The sequence below is a fragment of the Muscardinus avellanarius genome (genome assembly GCF_963383645.1).
Source record: "Muscardinus avellanarius genome assembly, chromosome: 21".
Taxonomy (NCBI): domain Eukaryota; kingdom Metazoa; phylum Chordata; class Mammalia; order Rodentia; family Gliridae; genus Muscardinus; species Muscardinus avellanarius.
In genome coordinates, this window is record NC_137807.1 from 23,548,090 (window position 1) to 23,563,633 (window position 15,544).

Genomic DNA, 15,544 nt, shown 5'->3' on the forward strand with positions numbered 1-15,544 from the left:
GGAGACTGAGGCAGGAGGATCTTGGGCTCAAGGCCAGCCTCAGCCACTTAGAAGACCTTTTCTCAAAGTAACAACAAAACAAATGCCCTTGGGGTGTATCTCAGAGGTAGGATCACCCTAATTTCAATCCCCAGTATAAAAAAGCAAACAATAAATAAATAAAAAGTGTTGGGGTGAATGCCCCTGTGTTCAAAATCCAGTTCTTCCTCCATTACACACATAAAAAAGCAGATGGGAGGTACCTGCATGATTCCTCCCCTCCCAGTCCCCTTAGGTGAGCTAGGATGGATGGATGGGTGGGTGGGTGGATGGGTGGGTGGATGGATGGATGGATGGATGGATGATGATGACAAGGATGGTTCAATGATGAATGGATGGATGGGTGGATGTATGTATGTATCTATAGATGGATGGATAAATGGATGGATAGATGAAACGGGTGGATGAGATGGATAGATAATGATGGATGGGTGGATGGATTAAATGGATGGATGGATTGATGGATGATGACATGGATGGATGAGATGGACGGAAGGGTCTATGATGGATGGATGGATGAATGGATGGATGGATGGATGGATGGATGAAATGGGTGGACAGATGGATGGACTGATGGATGGGATGGATGGATGGATGGATGGATGGATGGATGGATGGATGAATGGATGGATGATAACATGGATGGATGAAATGGATGGAAGGGGCGATGATAGATGGATGGATGGATGGATGGATGGATGGATGGATGGATGGATGGATGAAAAAATAAATGGATGGATGGATGGATGGATGGATGGAATGATGGATGCATGAATGAAATGAATGGATGGATGGATGAATGGATGGATGGATGGATGGATGCATGAATTAAGTGGATGGATGGATGGACTTGATGAATAAATGGGAGGGAGAAAGGATGGATGGATGCTGAGCAGCGACCCCCTCGCACTCTCCATTGGCCAGACCTGGCCCTGTGACTGAGCATCTGGACCCTCAGCCTTGGTGCACCTGCAGGCGGTCATGACCGGGTGACAGGAGGGATTGTGTACGGGGCTGTGTCACTGTGTTATGTGTTCGGCGGAGGAACCCAGCTGACCGTCCTCGGTGAGTCTCCCACTTCCCTCCTCCTTGGGGGAAGGATACTGGGGTGGATTCTTCTCTTGTTTCTCTCTTGTCTGGAGCTGAAGTCGGAATGTCTCTGGGGGTCTGTAAGCGTCCTATTCCTTGCCTGGCCCCTGGTCCCTTCAAGAGGGTGAGCTCCCATCAGGAACGTGGCAGGGCAGACTGGGACGATTCCCAGGACACTTTCTGTTCCTTGCCTGCGTCTCCTATGGCTCCATCTCTCTCTTCTCTCTCCAAGAAGCCTTATCTGAATGGGTGAATTAATGGTGTTGTCTGCTCCCTCCCTCTGGGTCTTGATTTTTTTCTTTAGAGAAAATTAACCCAGAATGTTCTACCTCTGAGCTTGACCCCCAGCCCTTTTGAATTTTGAAACAATGTCTTACGAACTTGTGGAGAGTCTTGCTAAGTTGTTGACGGTCTCTCTAAGGTGTCATGGCTGGGCTTGTCATGGCTGGGCTTGAGCCTGAGATCCTCCTGACTCAGCCTCCCAAGTACTGGGATAACAGGCATGGGCTCTGGGCATGGCTACCTTGGGGTCTCTTGTCTGAAGAGTTCCAGGGGGACCGGGCACTTAGGCTGGGCCCCCACCAAGGCTTCTGCTATAGAACTTCCTTCAACGTAAAGAATGGGCTCTGGACTGAGGACTTGCAGAGGTACATGAAAAAATGGAGGAAGGCAAGGGTGGAGGGAGGAATATTTATAAGAAGCTAGACATAGTTCCTGGGTCCCATCTCCTTCCCCAGGGTAAGCAGGATGTTTGGGACAGGACAAGACTCAGGACACTTCTGCCTGAAGCCGGGTACCTCCCAATCCTAAAACAGGAGGGGAGACCCCAGAAAGAATCCTGCTTAGAGATACCCACAGAAAGACAGGTGACAGAGAGAAGCCTAAACCAGGCGGGATGTCCTGGGACAGAGCGGTCTGACTTCATAGGAATTCATCTGGCAGGGAGATTGCTTAGAACTGACAAGGCCCCGGATCCAAAGAGAAGGCTCGAGAAACGGAAGTCCTCAATCTGCCACACTTTCTGGGATCCGGGCTCTGGGACTGCTGCCCCCTCCCACTGAGGCTGACCTAGAAGGTTCTCCATGAGCAGCTCAGGCAGGGACTGTACAGATGGGAGCATCCACCATCTGTGGATGCTTCCCTGGATCTACCCAAGGGATAAAGAGGTCCCCAGTTCAATTCCATCCAGGGTTGGAGGAAACTCACGGGGAGCCTAGTGGATGAGGAGTCTACACGTGTGGGGGAAAGGCAGGCTACAGAGGGGACCTGTGAGCTGGACATAAGGGGCACACACATAGCCCCAGCAGCTGGGAGGCTGAGACAGGACGGTTGTAGGTTTAATGCCAGAGACCTCAGCAACTCAGCAAGACCCTGTTTCAAGTTAAACAGTAAAAAGGCTGGAGTGTAGCTCCAAGGTAGAATGCTCCTGGGTTCAATCTCCAGCACCAAAACATGAAAAATAAAAATAAAAAGAGAGAGGGGTCCTGTGACCCCCTGAGAGTTCTCAGGGGTCAGTGTCTCCACCCACTGCTAGCCTGAACACTGTTCAGCAATGATCTGACCTTAGTTAGGCCTGTGTACCTCCTCAATCCAAGGACTGCAGCTCCATGCTGCTGACGAGCCCCTGACCTCCTGCCTCTTCCCCACCCCGCCTGCAGGTCAGCCCACGGCCGCCCCCTCGGTCACTCTGTTCCCGCCGTCGGCTGAGGAGCTCCAGGCCAACAAGGCCACCCTGGTGTGTCTGATTAACGACTTCTACCCGGGCGCCGTGACGGTGACCTGGAAGGCAGACGGCTCCCCCGTCACCCAGGGCGTGGAGACCACCAAGCCCGCCAAGCAGAGCAACAGCAAGTACGTGGCCAGCAGCTACCTGAGCCTGACGCCCGCCCAGTGGAGAGCTCGCGGGAGCTTCAGCTGCCAGGTCACGCACGAAGGCCGCACCGTGGAGAAGAGCGTGGCCCCCGCGGAGTGCGCCTAGGCCCGGCGCTCACCCACCTGGGGCCTTGGGCTTAATGCCCTGGGAGGGGTCTCCCCACCTGCCTCCCCAGCCCTCCACCCATCAACCCTCAATAAAAATCCTCATTTTCCATCAGAAAACATACTCTCTGCTCCTTTTATTTACAAACTCCCCATCTTAAGTTGGGCCATCTTTCATGGCCAACCCAATCCTGGGACCCCGAGAGAAAGTGGCCAGAGAAAGATTTCTGACGTTTCCCTGAACCATCCTTTTACTATCACCCTAACTCATGGAATATTCTCAAACAAGGGAACGGCCCTCAGCCATTTGTTTAATGTGCACATTGTGACCACTCTCCCCCGAGCTCCCTGCTCTGCCGTGGACAGGGCCAACTCTCGCTTCTGGGTCCACCTCTCCTTGGAGCTCAGGCTGACAGAGCTCTGAGCCCCTTGCCCCTCTCTCCCATCCGGGCCCACCCTCTCCTACCTCCCAGGGACACTGCCCAGGCCCGCAGGCCCTCTGTAGACCCCGCTCACTGACAGGCTCCCTTGACCTGGGCTGTGCTCACGCACCCACACTCTTCTGGGTGCCCCCGGGTCCACACAGTATCCAAGGCCCTGGGAGACCAAGGTCAGCACTACTGTCTAGTCCACTGACCCCTGGATCCCAGCCCGACACCTCGCACCAGCGGTTCCTAAGGTCCATTTGTTCGTGGATGACCATTGTGGGCTCCAGAGTTTTAACCACGGACTGAACTCCACCCCACACCTTGCTCCTGTGTTTGAACTGACTCTCTCTCACTAGGAGTCCTGTGTTAGGTCTGTTAAAAAGGTAACTATGTGCCAGGTATATATATATATATATATATATATATATATATATATATATATATATATATATATCCTATGATCTTAGGCCTGGGAGACTGAGGCAGGAGGATCTTGGGCTCAAGGCCAGCCTCAGCCACTTAGAAGACCTTTTCTCAAAGTAACAACAAAACAAATGCCCTTGGGGTGTATCTCAGAGGTAGGATCACCCTAATTTCAATCCCCAGTATAAAAAAGCAAACAATAAATAAATAAAAAGTGTTGGGGTGAATGCCCCTGTGTTCAAAATCCAGTTCTTCCTCCATTACACACATAAAAAAGCAGATGGGAGGTACCTGCATGATTCCTCCCCTCCCAGTCCCCTTAGGTGAGCTAGGATGGATGGATGGGTGGGTGGGTGGATGGGTGGGTGGATGGATGGATGGATGGATGGATGATGATGACAAGGATGGTTCAATGATGAATGGATGGATGGGTGGATGTATGTATGTATCTATAGATGGATGGATAAATGGATGGATAGATGAAACGGGTGGATGAGATGGATAGATAATGATGGATGGGTGGATGGATTAAATGGATGGATGGATTGATGGATGATGACATGGATGGATGAGATGGACGGAAGGGTCTATGATGGATGGATGGATGAATGGATGGATGGATGGATGGATGGATGAAATGGGTGGACAGATGGATGGACTGATGGATGGGATGGGTGGATGGATGGATGGATGGATGGATGGATGGATGGATGAATGGATGGATGATAACATGGATGGATGAAATGGATGGAAGGGGCGATGATAGATGGATGGATGGATGGATGGATGGATGAAAAAATAAATGGATGGATGGATGGATGGATGGATGGATGGAATGATGGATGCATGAATGAAATGAATGGATGGATGGATGAATGGATGGATGGATGGATGGATGCATGAATTAAGTGGATGGATGGATGGACTTGATGAATAAATGGGAGGGAGAAAGGATGGATGGATGCTGAGCAGCGACCCCCTCGCACTCTCCATTGGCCAGACCTGGCCCTGTGACTGAGCATCTGGACCCTCAGCCTTGGTGCACCTGCAGGCGGTCATGACCGGGTGACAGGAGGGATTGTGTACGGGGCTGTGTCACTGTGTTATGTGTTCGGCGGAGGAACCCAGCTGACCGTCCTCGGTGAGTCTCCCACTTCCCTCCTCCTTGGGGGAAGGATACTGGGGTGGATTCTTCTCTTGTTTCTCTCTTGTCTGGGGCTGAAGTCGGAATGTCTCTGGGGGTCTGTAAGCGTCCTATTCCTTGCCTGGCCCCTGGTCATTCAAGAGGGTGAGCTCCCATCAGGAACGTGGCAGGGCAGACTGGGACGATTCCCAGGACACTTTCTGTTCCTTGCGTGCGATTCCTATGGCTCCATCTCTCTCTTTCTCTCTCCAAGAAGCCTTATCTGAATGGGTGAATTAATGGTGTTGTCTGCTCCCTCCCTCTGGGTCTTGATTTTTTTCTTTAGAGAAAATTAACCCAGAATGTTCTACCTCTGAGCTTGACCCCCAGCCCTTTTGAAATTTGAAACAATGTCTTACGAACTTGCGGAGAGTCTTGCTAAGTTGTTGACGGTCTCTCTAAGGTGTCATGGCTGGGCTTGTCATGGCTGGGCTTGAGCCTGAGATCCTCCTGACTCAGCCTCCCAAGTACTGGGATAACAGGCATGGGCTCTGGGCATGGCTACCTTGGGGTCTCTTGTCTGAAGAGTTCCAGGGGGACCGGGCACTTAGGCTGGGCCCCCACCAAGGCTTCTGCTAAAGGACTTCCTTCAACGTAAAGAATGGGCTCTGGACTGAGGACTTGCAGAGGTACACGAAAAAATGGAGGGAGGCAAGGGTGGAGGGAGGAATATTTATAAGAAGCTAGACATAGTTCCTGGGTCCCATCTCCTTCCCCGGGGTAAGCAGGATGTTTGGGACAGGACAAGACTCAGGACACTCCGGCCTGAAGCTGGGTACCTCCCAATCCTAAAACTGGAGGGGAGACCCCAGAAAGAATCCTGCTTAGAGATACCCACAGAAAGACAGGTGACAGAGAGAAGCCTAAACCAGGCGGGATGTCCTGGGACAGAGCGGTCTGACTTCATAGGAATTCATCTGGCAGGGAGATTGCTTAGAACTGACAAGGCCCCGGGTCCAAAGAGAAGGCTCGAGAAACGGAAGTCATCAATCTGCCACACTTTCTGGGATCCGGGCTCTGGGACTGCTGTCCCCTCCCACTGAGGCTGACCTAGAAGGTACTCCATGAGCAGCTCAGGCAGGGACTGTACAGATGGGAGCATCCACCATCTGTGGATGCTTCCCTGGATCTACCCAAGGGATAAAGAGGTCCCCAGTTCAATTCCATCCAGGGTTGGAGGAAACTCACGGGGAGCCTAGTGGATGAGGAGTCTACACATGTGGGGGAAAGGCAGGCTACAGAGGGGACCTGTGAGCTGGACATAAGGGGCACACACATAGCCCCAGCAGCTGGGAGGCTGAGACAGGACGGTTGTAGGTTTAATGCCAGAGACCTCAGCAACTTAGCAAGACCCTGTTTCAAGTTAAACAGTAAAAAGGCTGGAGTGTAGCTCCAAGGTAGAATGTCCTGGGTTCAATCTCCAGCACCAAAACATGAAAAATAAAAATAAAAAGAGAGAGGGGTCCTGTGACCCCCTGAGAACTCTCAGGGGTCAGTGTCTCCACCCACTGCTGGCCTGACCACTGTCCGGCAATGATCTGACCTTAGTTAGGCCTGTGTACCTGAGTCCAAGGACTGCAGCTCCATGCTGCTGACGAGCCCCTGACCTCCTCTCTCTTCCCCACCCCGCCTGCAGGTCAGCCCACGGCCGCCCCCTCGGTCACTCTGTTCCCGCCGTCGGCTGAGGAGCTCCAGGCCAACAAGGCCACCCTGGTGTGTCTGATTAACGACTTCTACCCGGGCGCCGTGACGGTGACCTGGAAGGCAGACGGCTCCCCCGTCACCCAGGGCGTGGAGACCACCAAGCCCGCCAAGCAGAGCAACAGCAAGTACGTGGCCAGCAGCTACCTGAGCCTGACGCCCGCCCAGTGGAGAGCTCGCGGGAGCTTCAGCTGCCAGGTCACGCACGAAGGCCGCACCGTGGAGAAGAGCGTGGCCCCCGCGGAGTGCGCCTAGGCCCAGCGCTCACCCGCCTGGGGCTGAAGGACCCGGGAGGGGTCTCCCCACCCGCCAGCCCAGCCCTTCTCCCTCCACCCATCAATCCTCAATAAAAATCCTCATTTTCCATCAGAAAACATGTTCTCTGCTCCTTTTATTTTCAAACTCCCTATCTTATGTTGGACCATCCTCTAAGACCAACCTAACCTCCCAATTCTTCTCACTGAGGGAGGTGTAATCCTGGTTCCCAGAGGGAAAAAAGTCCAGGGAGAAGCTCACCATTTCTGGAGGCATCAGCCAGGAGACATCGGGCGGAAGGCCATGGGTCCCTCGTCTGCCTGGTTCCTCCTCCAGTGCAGACACCTCTCCCTGCCTCCTTCCTGGGCAGAGTTGTCATGGGACCTCCCAGAGACACCTCGTCTTCCCACCCTGGTCAGGACACTCAGTGTCTCCTCAGCACCCAGACTGAGGTAGGAGAGAAGAAATACATAGCAAGGAGACAAAGAGGACGGGAAAGGAAGATTGGAAGTTTAAATCTAAGAACCCCACAGTCACCTTCTCCTTCACTTTAAAGGCCTGTATTCCTCTTGGCCTGAAGTCTTCAAAGGTCTCCTAAGTCTCAGAGTACTCAAAGTCCAGTTAATTACTATCTATATATCTTACTAGTTTATAGAACGTGTGTGTAGACTGATTAAAAGAAGTCTAGAGGAAGACATTGTTCAAAGCCCAAAGATTTGGGTACAGCCCAAGTGCTGGCCACTGACCAGATAACGTCCACCGGGAGGTCCTGAGAGGACCCAGACTAATGTCACCTGCTTTGTGCTCTGCACCCAAAGGACTCAAGCTCTTACGCAGACACCAACACCACATAACTCTGCTCAGAATTCACAAAGCTTTCTCTAAGAGAAGAGCCAGGCACCCCCAAAATGCACCTCTCACACCAGAGACGGCTCACACTCTCCCTTGAATTTTTTTTTTTTTTTGTGGCAAACTGGAGATGGAACCCAGGGGCATTTTACCTCCGAGGCATATATACCCAGACCTATTTTATTCTTTATTCTTTTATTTGGAAATAAGTTGCAGAGGGCCTCACTAAGTAGTTGAGGGTGGCTTTAAATGTGCCATCCTCCTGTCTCAGCCTCCCAAATACTGGGATTACAAACATGTGTCACCATGTCCGGTTCCCTGTCTCCTTTCTACCTAAGAAGGCTGTTTGTTTGTTTGTTTGTTTGTTTGTGGTACTGGGGCTGGAATACAGAGGCATTCTAACTCCCTCAGCCTCCTTTTATTAAATATTTTTTTTATTTTGACACAGGGTCTTGGTAAGTACCTGAGGCTGGGCTCAAGCCTGTGATCCTCCGGCCTCACGGGTCCTGAGCTGTGTTCTTCTCTCTCCCCGCTGGGAATCATTCTGGACCCATCACGGAATCTACTCCAACCTCCATGAAACCAGCACCTGTCACCCCAGTGACTTTGGCTAAGGGCCTCTCCTTTCTAGGAAAGCTCTGGGCTGGTTTCCCGCACGTTTTATATAATGTGCTCCCAGACCACCCTGGAGGTGGGTACCACTATTTCCCACCTTACAGATAAAGAGACAGAGGTTGCAGGAGCCGAACAGCCTGCCCGGGCTCACAGCTTGTCCGGGCACTTGGGTCCCCATGTCCAAGGTCACCACACCTTCCCAGATGCCCAACAGGGAGGATGGCACCTGCCCTAGTACCACAGACCACATGCATGGATGGCGCCTGCTCCCCAGGCCCAAGGTCACATTCTCTCCTATGCAGGGACAGGACCGTGCTGGGCAGAGGTGCCCCCTTGGGCCCTTGTAGGGTTTGGAGCCCCCAAATCCCTCAGGCTGTGCTGGCTTGGTAGGGCGTCATGGAAGGACCCTCTGAGCCCACCAAGGACAGCTGGGTAGGTGTTTCACGACCATTACCGCGATCAGGCTCCTACAGCGGAGGATGCCCTGCCCGGGGTCACACAGTAGGGGTGTGAGTTGACCCGAGGATGACCCTGCAAACTGCCATCATTAATTCCCTCATTCACTGATTCAACAGACAGTTGGTGAGCACCACTCAGAAAGACAGAAGCCACCTACCCTGGGCTGGGAGTGCTGGGAGACGAGATGGAGCCTCTCCTGCCCCCTCCCCCATCCCTGTGAGGTAGGATAAAAGAAATCCACAGGAGGAAAGGAGACAGGAAGGCGTACAGTACAACTTTAATACAAGAACCTGGTGCAAAGGTCCCTCAGCCTTTGACCCCTAAACCAGTATTCTTGCCCGAGCCTGTCTCTCCGAAATTTCTGGGAAATCTATAAATCCTAAAGTTAACTATGTCCCCCACCCAAAATAACCTATAATTGCCCTATGCATTTTTAACGAGACAGATACAAGAAATAAAATATAGGGAAACCTCTAGCTTATCTATTGGTCAGATAATGGAGACCTCGATCAGCCAGAGGACCCTGAGGCTGACCAGATGGGCAGATCACCAAAACCACCCACCGGACTGAGGTCATTCTTACAAGTCCCCTCCTGCCCACCACTCACCACAGCCCCTGTAAGAGAAGGGCCCTCACCTGACCCCGCAGATGCCACTCTTACTTTGGGGAAGGCCCACGTTCTCCCTTGATGGTGCACTTTTTACTTTCCTAAATAAATCTCTGCCTTTGTCTCTGACTGGCGCATCAGATAAATGTTTTCCCATCCCATAAGCCAGGGACCCTGCCAATCCCGAGTTGAGGAATCAGCTTTTCCCGTGACCCCTGAAGGTCAGCCCGAGCTAGAGGGACTTCTGACCCAGCAGGAAATTATCCCACCTCCCCATTCAGGATGAATTTAGCCAAGAGAAACATCTGCCAGCCCAGGGCCACTGGGGGGAATGGCAGAGTCCCTCATCGGCCCTTCAGTGACCTTAGCGTGGCATTGCCCATCTCGCAGACAGGACACTGACCTCCAGGGACACCCGGGGGCCATACAGCCCAGGGGCAGTGAAGCCAGACTTGAGCCCGCCCTGTCTGCAGGCCTCGCCACGCCCAGCTCAAATGAGTGGCTGGGCAAGTCCCTAGGTACAGGGAGAGTGTCCAGCTTGGAGGGGGCGTGGTCTGCGTGGGCGTGGCCTGCGTGGGCGTGGTCTGTTCCCAGACCTCCTTCACCAAGGGCCTGGGCTGAGGCTACATGCTAGAGTCAGGCGGGGGTGGGTCTGTGGCTTCCTCTACAGCGGAGTGGAGCCTAGAATAGATGACATGGGCGGGGGTGGGGAACCCTAGGGGGAAAGGAGAGGACTCCAAGTTCCAGAGAAGGGACTGTGTATTGGCTACTCAGGCCTGGGGGAGGGAAAGGAGGTGGCAGTTTGGGGCGAGGGGGGGAAGGGGGGGGCGCGGTGGCTAGGAGCGCCTACTGAGCTGAGCCCAGCGACTCTCCCATCCGGCCTCGAAAAGGCACCCAGGGGGCACCTCATCCCCCACCCACGGTACTCACAGCGCACCTCCCAACCTGATCAAAACCGAGCCTTCAAGCCCAACTAGCCGTTCGAACTTTCAGGAGCATGGATGGCACGGTCACCCGGGAGAGCCACCGGTTTAATGACCCAAGACACGACGACCTTTTCACTAGAGCCTCTGCCACCCCTGGCCAGGTCCCGTGCCCTCACCCCCACCTCGGGGGATTCCCTGGCACTTGCATCTGAGTCCTTGATGGCCTGTCTGGACCTCAGGATCCCATCCCCCACCAGGATGGCGTTTCCAGGGCCCTGAAGGCACCCATGTCTGACCTCAAATCCCACCCTCTCCGTATATAAGAAAAGGAGTCTGCTGGACCCCTGGCGCCACAAGAGACAGGATGCGTGGTGTAGTTATATTGCTTCTTGGCGTCTTGCCTAAAGAACTGAAGGCAGAATACTATAGCGTTATATACCCACCCCTGTTTACAGCCAGGCTGCGGACCCAACTCGGGTCCATCAACAGAGGAATGAATAAAGAGACTGTGGCATACACACACATCGGGATTCTGCTCATCTATAAAGAGCAGCTGGAGAATAGTATCCTGTGTGATTAGACATTCTCAGATATTCAAGGGTGGTATGTTTTATCTCAGGCATAGAAAGAAGCTAGAGAGAATTAGGAATCATAATGGACGTTAAGCTGGGCGTGGTGGCACACACTTGTAATCCTAGTACTTGGGAGTCTCAGACAGGAGGATCACAGGTTTGAGGTCGGCCTCAGCAACTTAGTGAGACCCTGTTTCAAAATAAAAAATAAAAATAGGGCTGGGAGCTGGGTGTGGCGGTGCACACTTGTAATCCCAGTACTTGGGGGACTGAGAAAGGAGGGCTGCAAGTTCAAGGTTAGCCTCGGGAACTTAGTGAGGCCCTCTGCAACTTAGTGAGACCCTGTTTTAAAATAAAAAATAAAACGGAACTGGGGTATAGCTCAGAGGTAGAAGGCCCCTGGGTTCAGTCCCAAGTGCCTCCCCCACCCACACACAGAGGACTTTAAGTAACAAGAGAGAGATCTGTGGAGTAGTTGAGGGGGGTTAAGGAAGAGAATTAGGGAGGGGAAGAGGGAGGACAGAAGAGAGAAACCATTCAAATAATACGACGGCAATATATGAAAGTCTTGTTCCCAATCTAACGTGTGTGGGGTGTGACGTGGAGGGAAATGCACAAAGAGATATGTGCGTGTGTGCTTTTAACCCCTTGATCCTCGCTGCGATGGGCAGTTACGACGCGCTAATAAAATAATAAAGAGACTGGATGATTCCCCAGTCAACATCAACAGAGCCCGGGCAGGCCCTGTCATTCCCCAAAAAGCACTTGGTTGTGCAAAGATTCTGAGAGCAAGAGATGTTTGTAAAGGCCCCCACATAGGATTCCCTCTTCCTGGAGGAAATGGCCTCCCATGGGGGCTTGTTGAGAAACTGTAGACAAGCCACAGGGACAGAGACCCGGGGACCTAACGGAGGGTGGCTGCTTAGCTATGGGGAACCACAGGCCTGATCCTGCTTAGCCAGTCATTCCTCCTGGGGTTCCCCAAGATTCACTCCAGCTCAGGGGAACCATCTCAGTGGGATGGCCTGTGCCCTAGGCTTCCCCAGACATCCCCAGCCTGTGCCTGTCGTCCTGGTATAATTAGCAGCACCACTCTATTCCCAGAAAAGTCCCAATTCAGACACTAACTGTTGGCCACTCAAGCTCAAAGTAACTGTTTTCTGAATGAATCAATGATAGCCTTTTGGGAGGGAAGGGTACTGGGCATTGAACCCAGGGCATTCTACCTCCAAGCTATACCCCCAGCCCTTTTTATTTTTATTTTTTTTATTTTGCAACTTAGTTGCTAAGGCTGGCCTTGAACCTGCGATCCTTTTGTCTCAGCCTCCCGACTACTTGGATTGTAGGCCTGCACCACAGGGCCCAGCTTGAATGGTAGTCTTTATTAGGATTTATAATGGGGTCAAGGTAAGCCAAGACCCAACCACTGGGCCCTGTGGCCAGAGTATCCACAGTCCATCAGGAGCCCCATTTTATAAGGAGAGCTTCTAAATCTGCCGGTGCTCTTCTCCACCCAACACTAGATGACTCTCAAAGCTGGACACTGCTCTGTGCGTCCAGCCTTAACAGACACCATGAAGGGGACGTAGCTGGGCTGTCACTGAGCGGTTCCTGGTCTCATGCGGGCCTCACCAGGAGCCCCAGGAGGTGAGCTCACACCTGCCCGGCTCTAGAGAGGCCAGGGGATGAGCCTGACGCCATTTCCTGCTCAGTAATAGCACAGCCTGGGCAGAGACCAGCGAGGGACCGAGTCCTCTGTGAGTCTACAGGCATCAGAGATAATGCCTCGGCACCACGCAGGACAAGAGCCAGGGAAGGGCTGGGTGACTTCCGTGACAGCATCACATAGCTAGAGTCATGGGACGCCTGTGTCCACTCTGACAATAGAGCAGCCAAGGCCCTGGGAGCCCCCACCTTCAAAGCATTCGCTCCACGCAGGCCGCCCCTTATGGTGACCCCTCTTTGATGCAGCTGCGTCAGCACCCCACATCAGCCACGGGGTCTCCTGCTTCTCTGCTTAGAGCCATGAACACTGTGACAGGTGCTCACCAAGCAGCGGAGCCTGGAGCCCCCTCAGGTACAGTGGGCACTGGATGGGCAGCCCCCCGCCTGCCCAGCACCTGGCCTGCATAGGAAAATACCAGGGCCTCTGACCTCGGAGACCTAGAAGAAAAAAGGGATCAAGTCCCATCTGTGCTAGATCACAGAGAGAGCGTACCACCCAGACCCTACACATACGGCCCTTCTGGACCCAAGTGGGGCAGGAGAAGCAACAACCAGACCCCCAACCGAGACTCCCAGTGGAGTCCAGAAGGGCCGCGTGGGCCTGGGTAGCAGAGAACAGGTCTCGCTGGGAAGGACCCAGACCAGACAGGTGAACCCGTTCTCAGGTGGCCCGGTCCAAACAGAGCCCTCAGCTTGGTTCTAATGTGGACCAAGGCCCCATATAGGTGGGTTCCAGTGTAGATACTACCCAGAGTAAGCCACACGTCAGGTGTCTTTCCTGAGCACCTACTATGTGCAGGACCTCAGCAGTGGGCGAGGCAGAGACGGCCAGACTCAGAACCAAACTCAGATTAGGGGAGACCAAAACACACCTAGCGGACAGTGTCACGTACAAGTCAGGGAGCCGTGGCCGGGGTCTCCCAAGGGCTGGCATCCTAATGGCCAGAGGCAAGCCAGGGCCAGGGCCCCGCAGCTGGAGCTGGTGGCCGCACTCGGTCTCAGTTTCCGCTCTGTACAGCTGGGCTGTTAACGGAACCTCACTCCCTGGAGGGAAGGGAGGGATGGTCAGATGGAAAATGGACAGTTGGCGTGTCTCCATGGTTGACTGTTGTGATGGTCGGGTCGGCGCAGCCCCAGCCCCAGCTGGACAAGGGACAGCCCTCCCCACCCCAGCTGGGTTCCCTGAAGACCTGGCACCCTCACCCCAGTGCAGCTGGCCTCACAAAACCAAGAGTCTCTGTGCCCCAAAATAGCTAGGAAACCGCACCCAGCCCCAGGCCCGGCAGCAGGTACCTCCCTCTCCCAGGGTGGGGGTCAGTGAGGGCTCAGGTCCCGTAAACATCCACCAGCCCCGCTGGAGAATGGAGCCATGTCACACACCAGGGCGACCTAAACCCCTGTGCCCCGGCTTGAACTAGTCAGGGTCTCAAGATCACCATTGATGGACAGAAGTGGCACCCTCTCTTCTAGAATCATCTGTTCGTGGAGGTCCCGCCCCTCCTCGGGCTCCCCAAGATCAGTTCTGAACCCTTGGCACAGAGCTAAGGCCAACTGTGGGCACAGCCGGATACTGAGCTCAGAGGGGCCCCGGGTGGGCAGGGCTGGCCCGGGCTAAGAGGGGACCCCATGGGTCACAGCCCACTGCTGTCCCCCTACTCTTCGGTGGTAGATGGAGGGACCCAGGCCAGATACGGGAGGGAAATGTGGACGCTCACAATGGCTGCTTGGGAGCCCCAGGTCTGGGTTAATGAAGAGGAGCACAGAAGCACAGCTACCCCAAGGAGCCTCGTGAGGTTCCCCCCAGAGAACAGGCCCTCAAACCGCCCAGATGCTCATCCGGTCTGACATCCATGTATCCATCCACAAACTTCTCCTAAGGCCTAACTGGGGGCCTGGCTGGCATGTCCCAAGCCGGGCCAGACTCCCCCAGCGGCACATGAAACATGGATGCTCATTCACTGAAGGAGAGACGTGGTGCCGAGGTGTCCCGTCCCTGGCCAGCCTCCCCACGGAGGCTAGATGCCGAGGCAGGGCAGGGGCCAGAGATGTGAAGCCTGGTGATGTTCCCATCTTTTCTTGGAGGAGGGGTCCCCAGGACATTCCAGGGCTCTGGACACTAAGAGCGGTGGGGAAAAGACAGACAAGACAGGCAAGGGCAAGTTCTTCCTCAAGGCCCACCAGTCAGCAGACCCCCAGCCTCTCCCCGAGTCCCCGAAGACCCTGGTACCCAGTACACCTGAGCTACAACGCAATGGATAAGGCCGGCGCCGTGGCACATGCCTGTGATCCCAGCGCTTGGAAGGCGGAGACAGGAGGATCACAGATTAGAGACAACCTGGACACCTTAACAAGCAATAAAAAAGAAAGGACTGGGGAGCTCAGAGGTCAAACAGCCAGGCCTGGGACAAGCAGCCCCACCCAGGGGTGAGCCCTGCCCAGCTGTGGCCAGTTGTTCATCAGCTGCGCTTCGCTGACCCCTCTCCTTCCCTCATCTGCCCACGCGCATGCTCAGCCCGAATCTGGTCAAGGGGCAGGGGATGACGTCCCTGTCAAGCCCAGAGCCCATGCTGCAGACAAGCCCCCCAAAGTTCAGGGGACCCGCAGGTTGGCAGAGTTGGGCTGGTGGCACTGTGTCAAGAAATCATAGGGCCCAGGGGCTGGACCCCAGGGCGGGGGTGGGGAGCAGGGCATCCTG

The 15,544-nt window shown here is 54.1% G+C and overlaps 2 gene segments (V, D, J or C); both read left to right on the plus strand.

Moving 5' to 3' along the window:
* The first annotated feature begins 246 nt into the window (after positions 1 to 246).
* On the plus strand, positions 247 to 3,106 carry LOC308278191 (immunoglobulin lambda constant 6-like). The segment is given in 3 exons: positions 247 to 274; positions 1,015 to 1,104; positions 2,787 to 3,106.
* A 1,145-nt stretch (positions 3,107 to 4,251) lies between these two features.
* LOC308278192 (immunoglobulin lambda constant 6-like) lies at positions 4,252 to 7,095 on the plus strand. The segment is given in 3 exons: positions 4,252 to 4,279; positions 5,008 to 5,097; positions 6,776 to 7,095.
* The last annotated feature ends 8,449 nt before the right edge of the window (positions 7,096 to 15,544 follow it).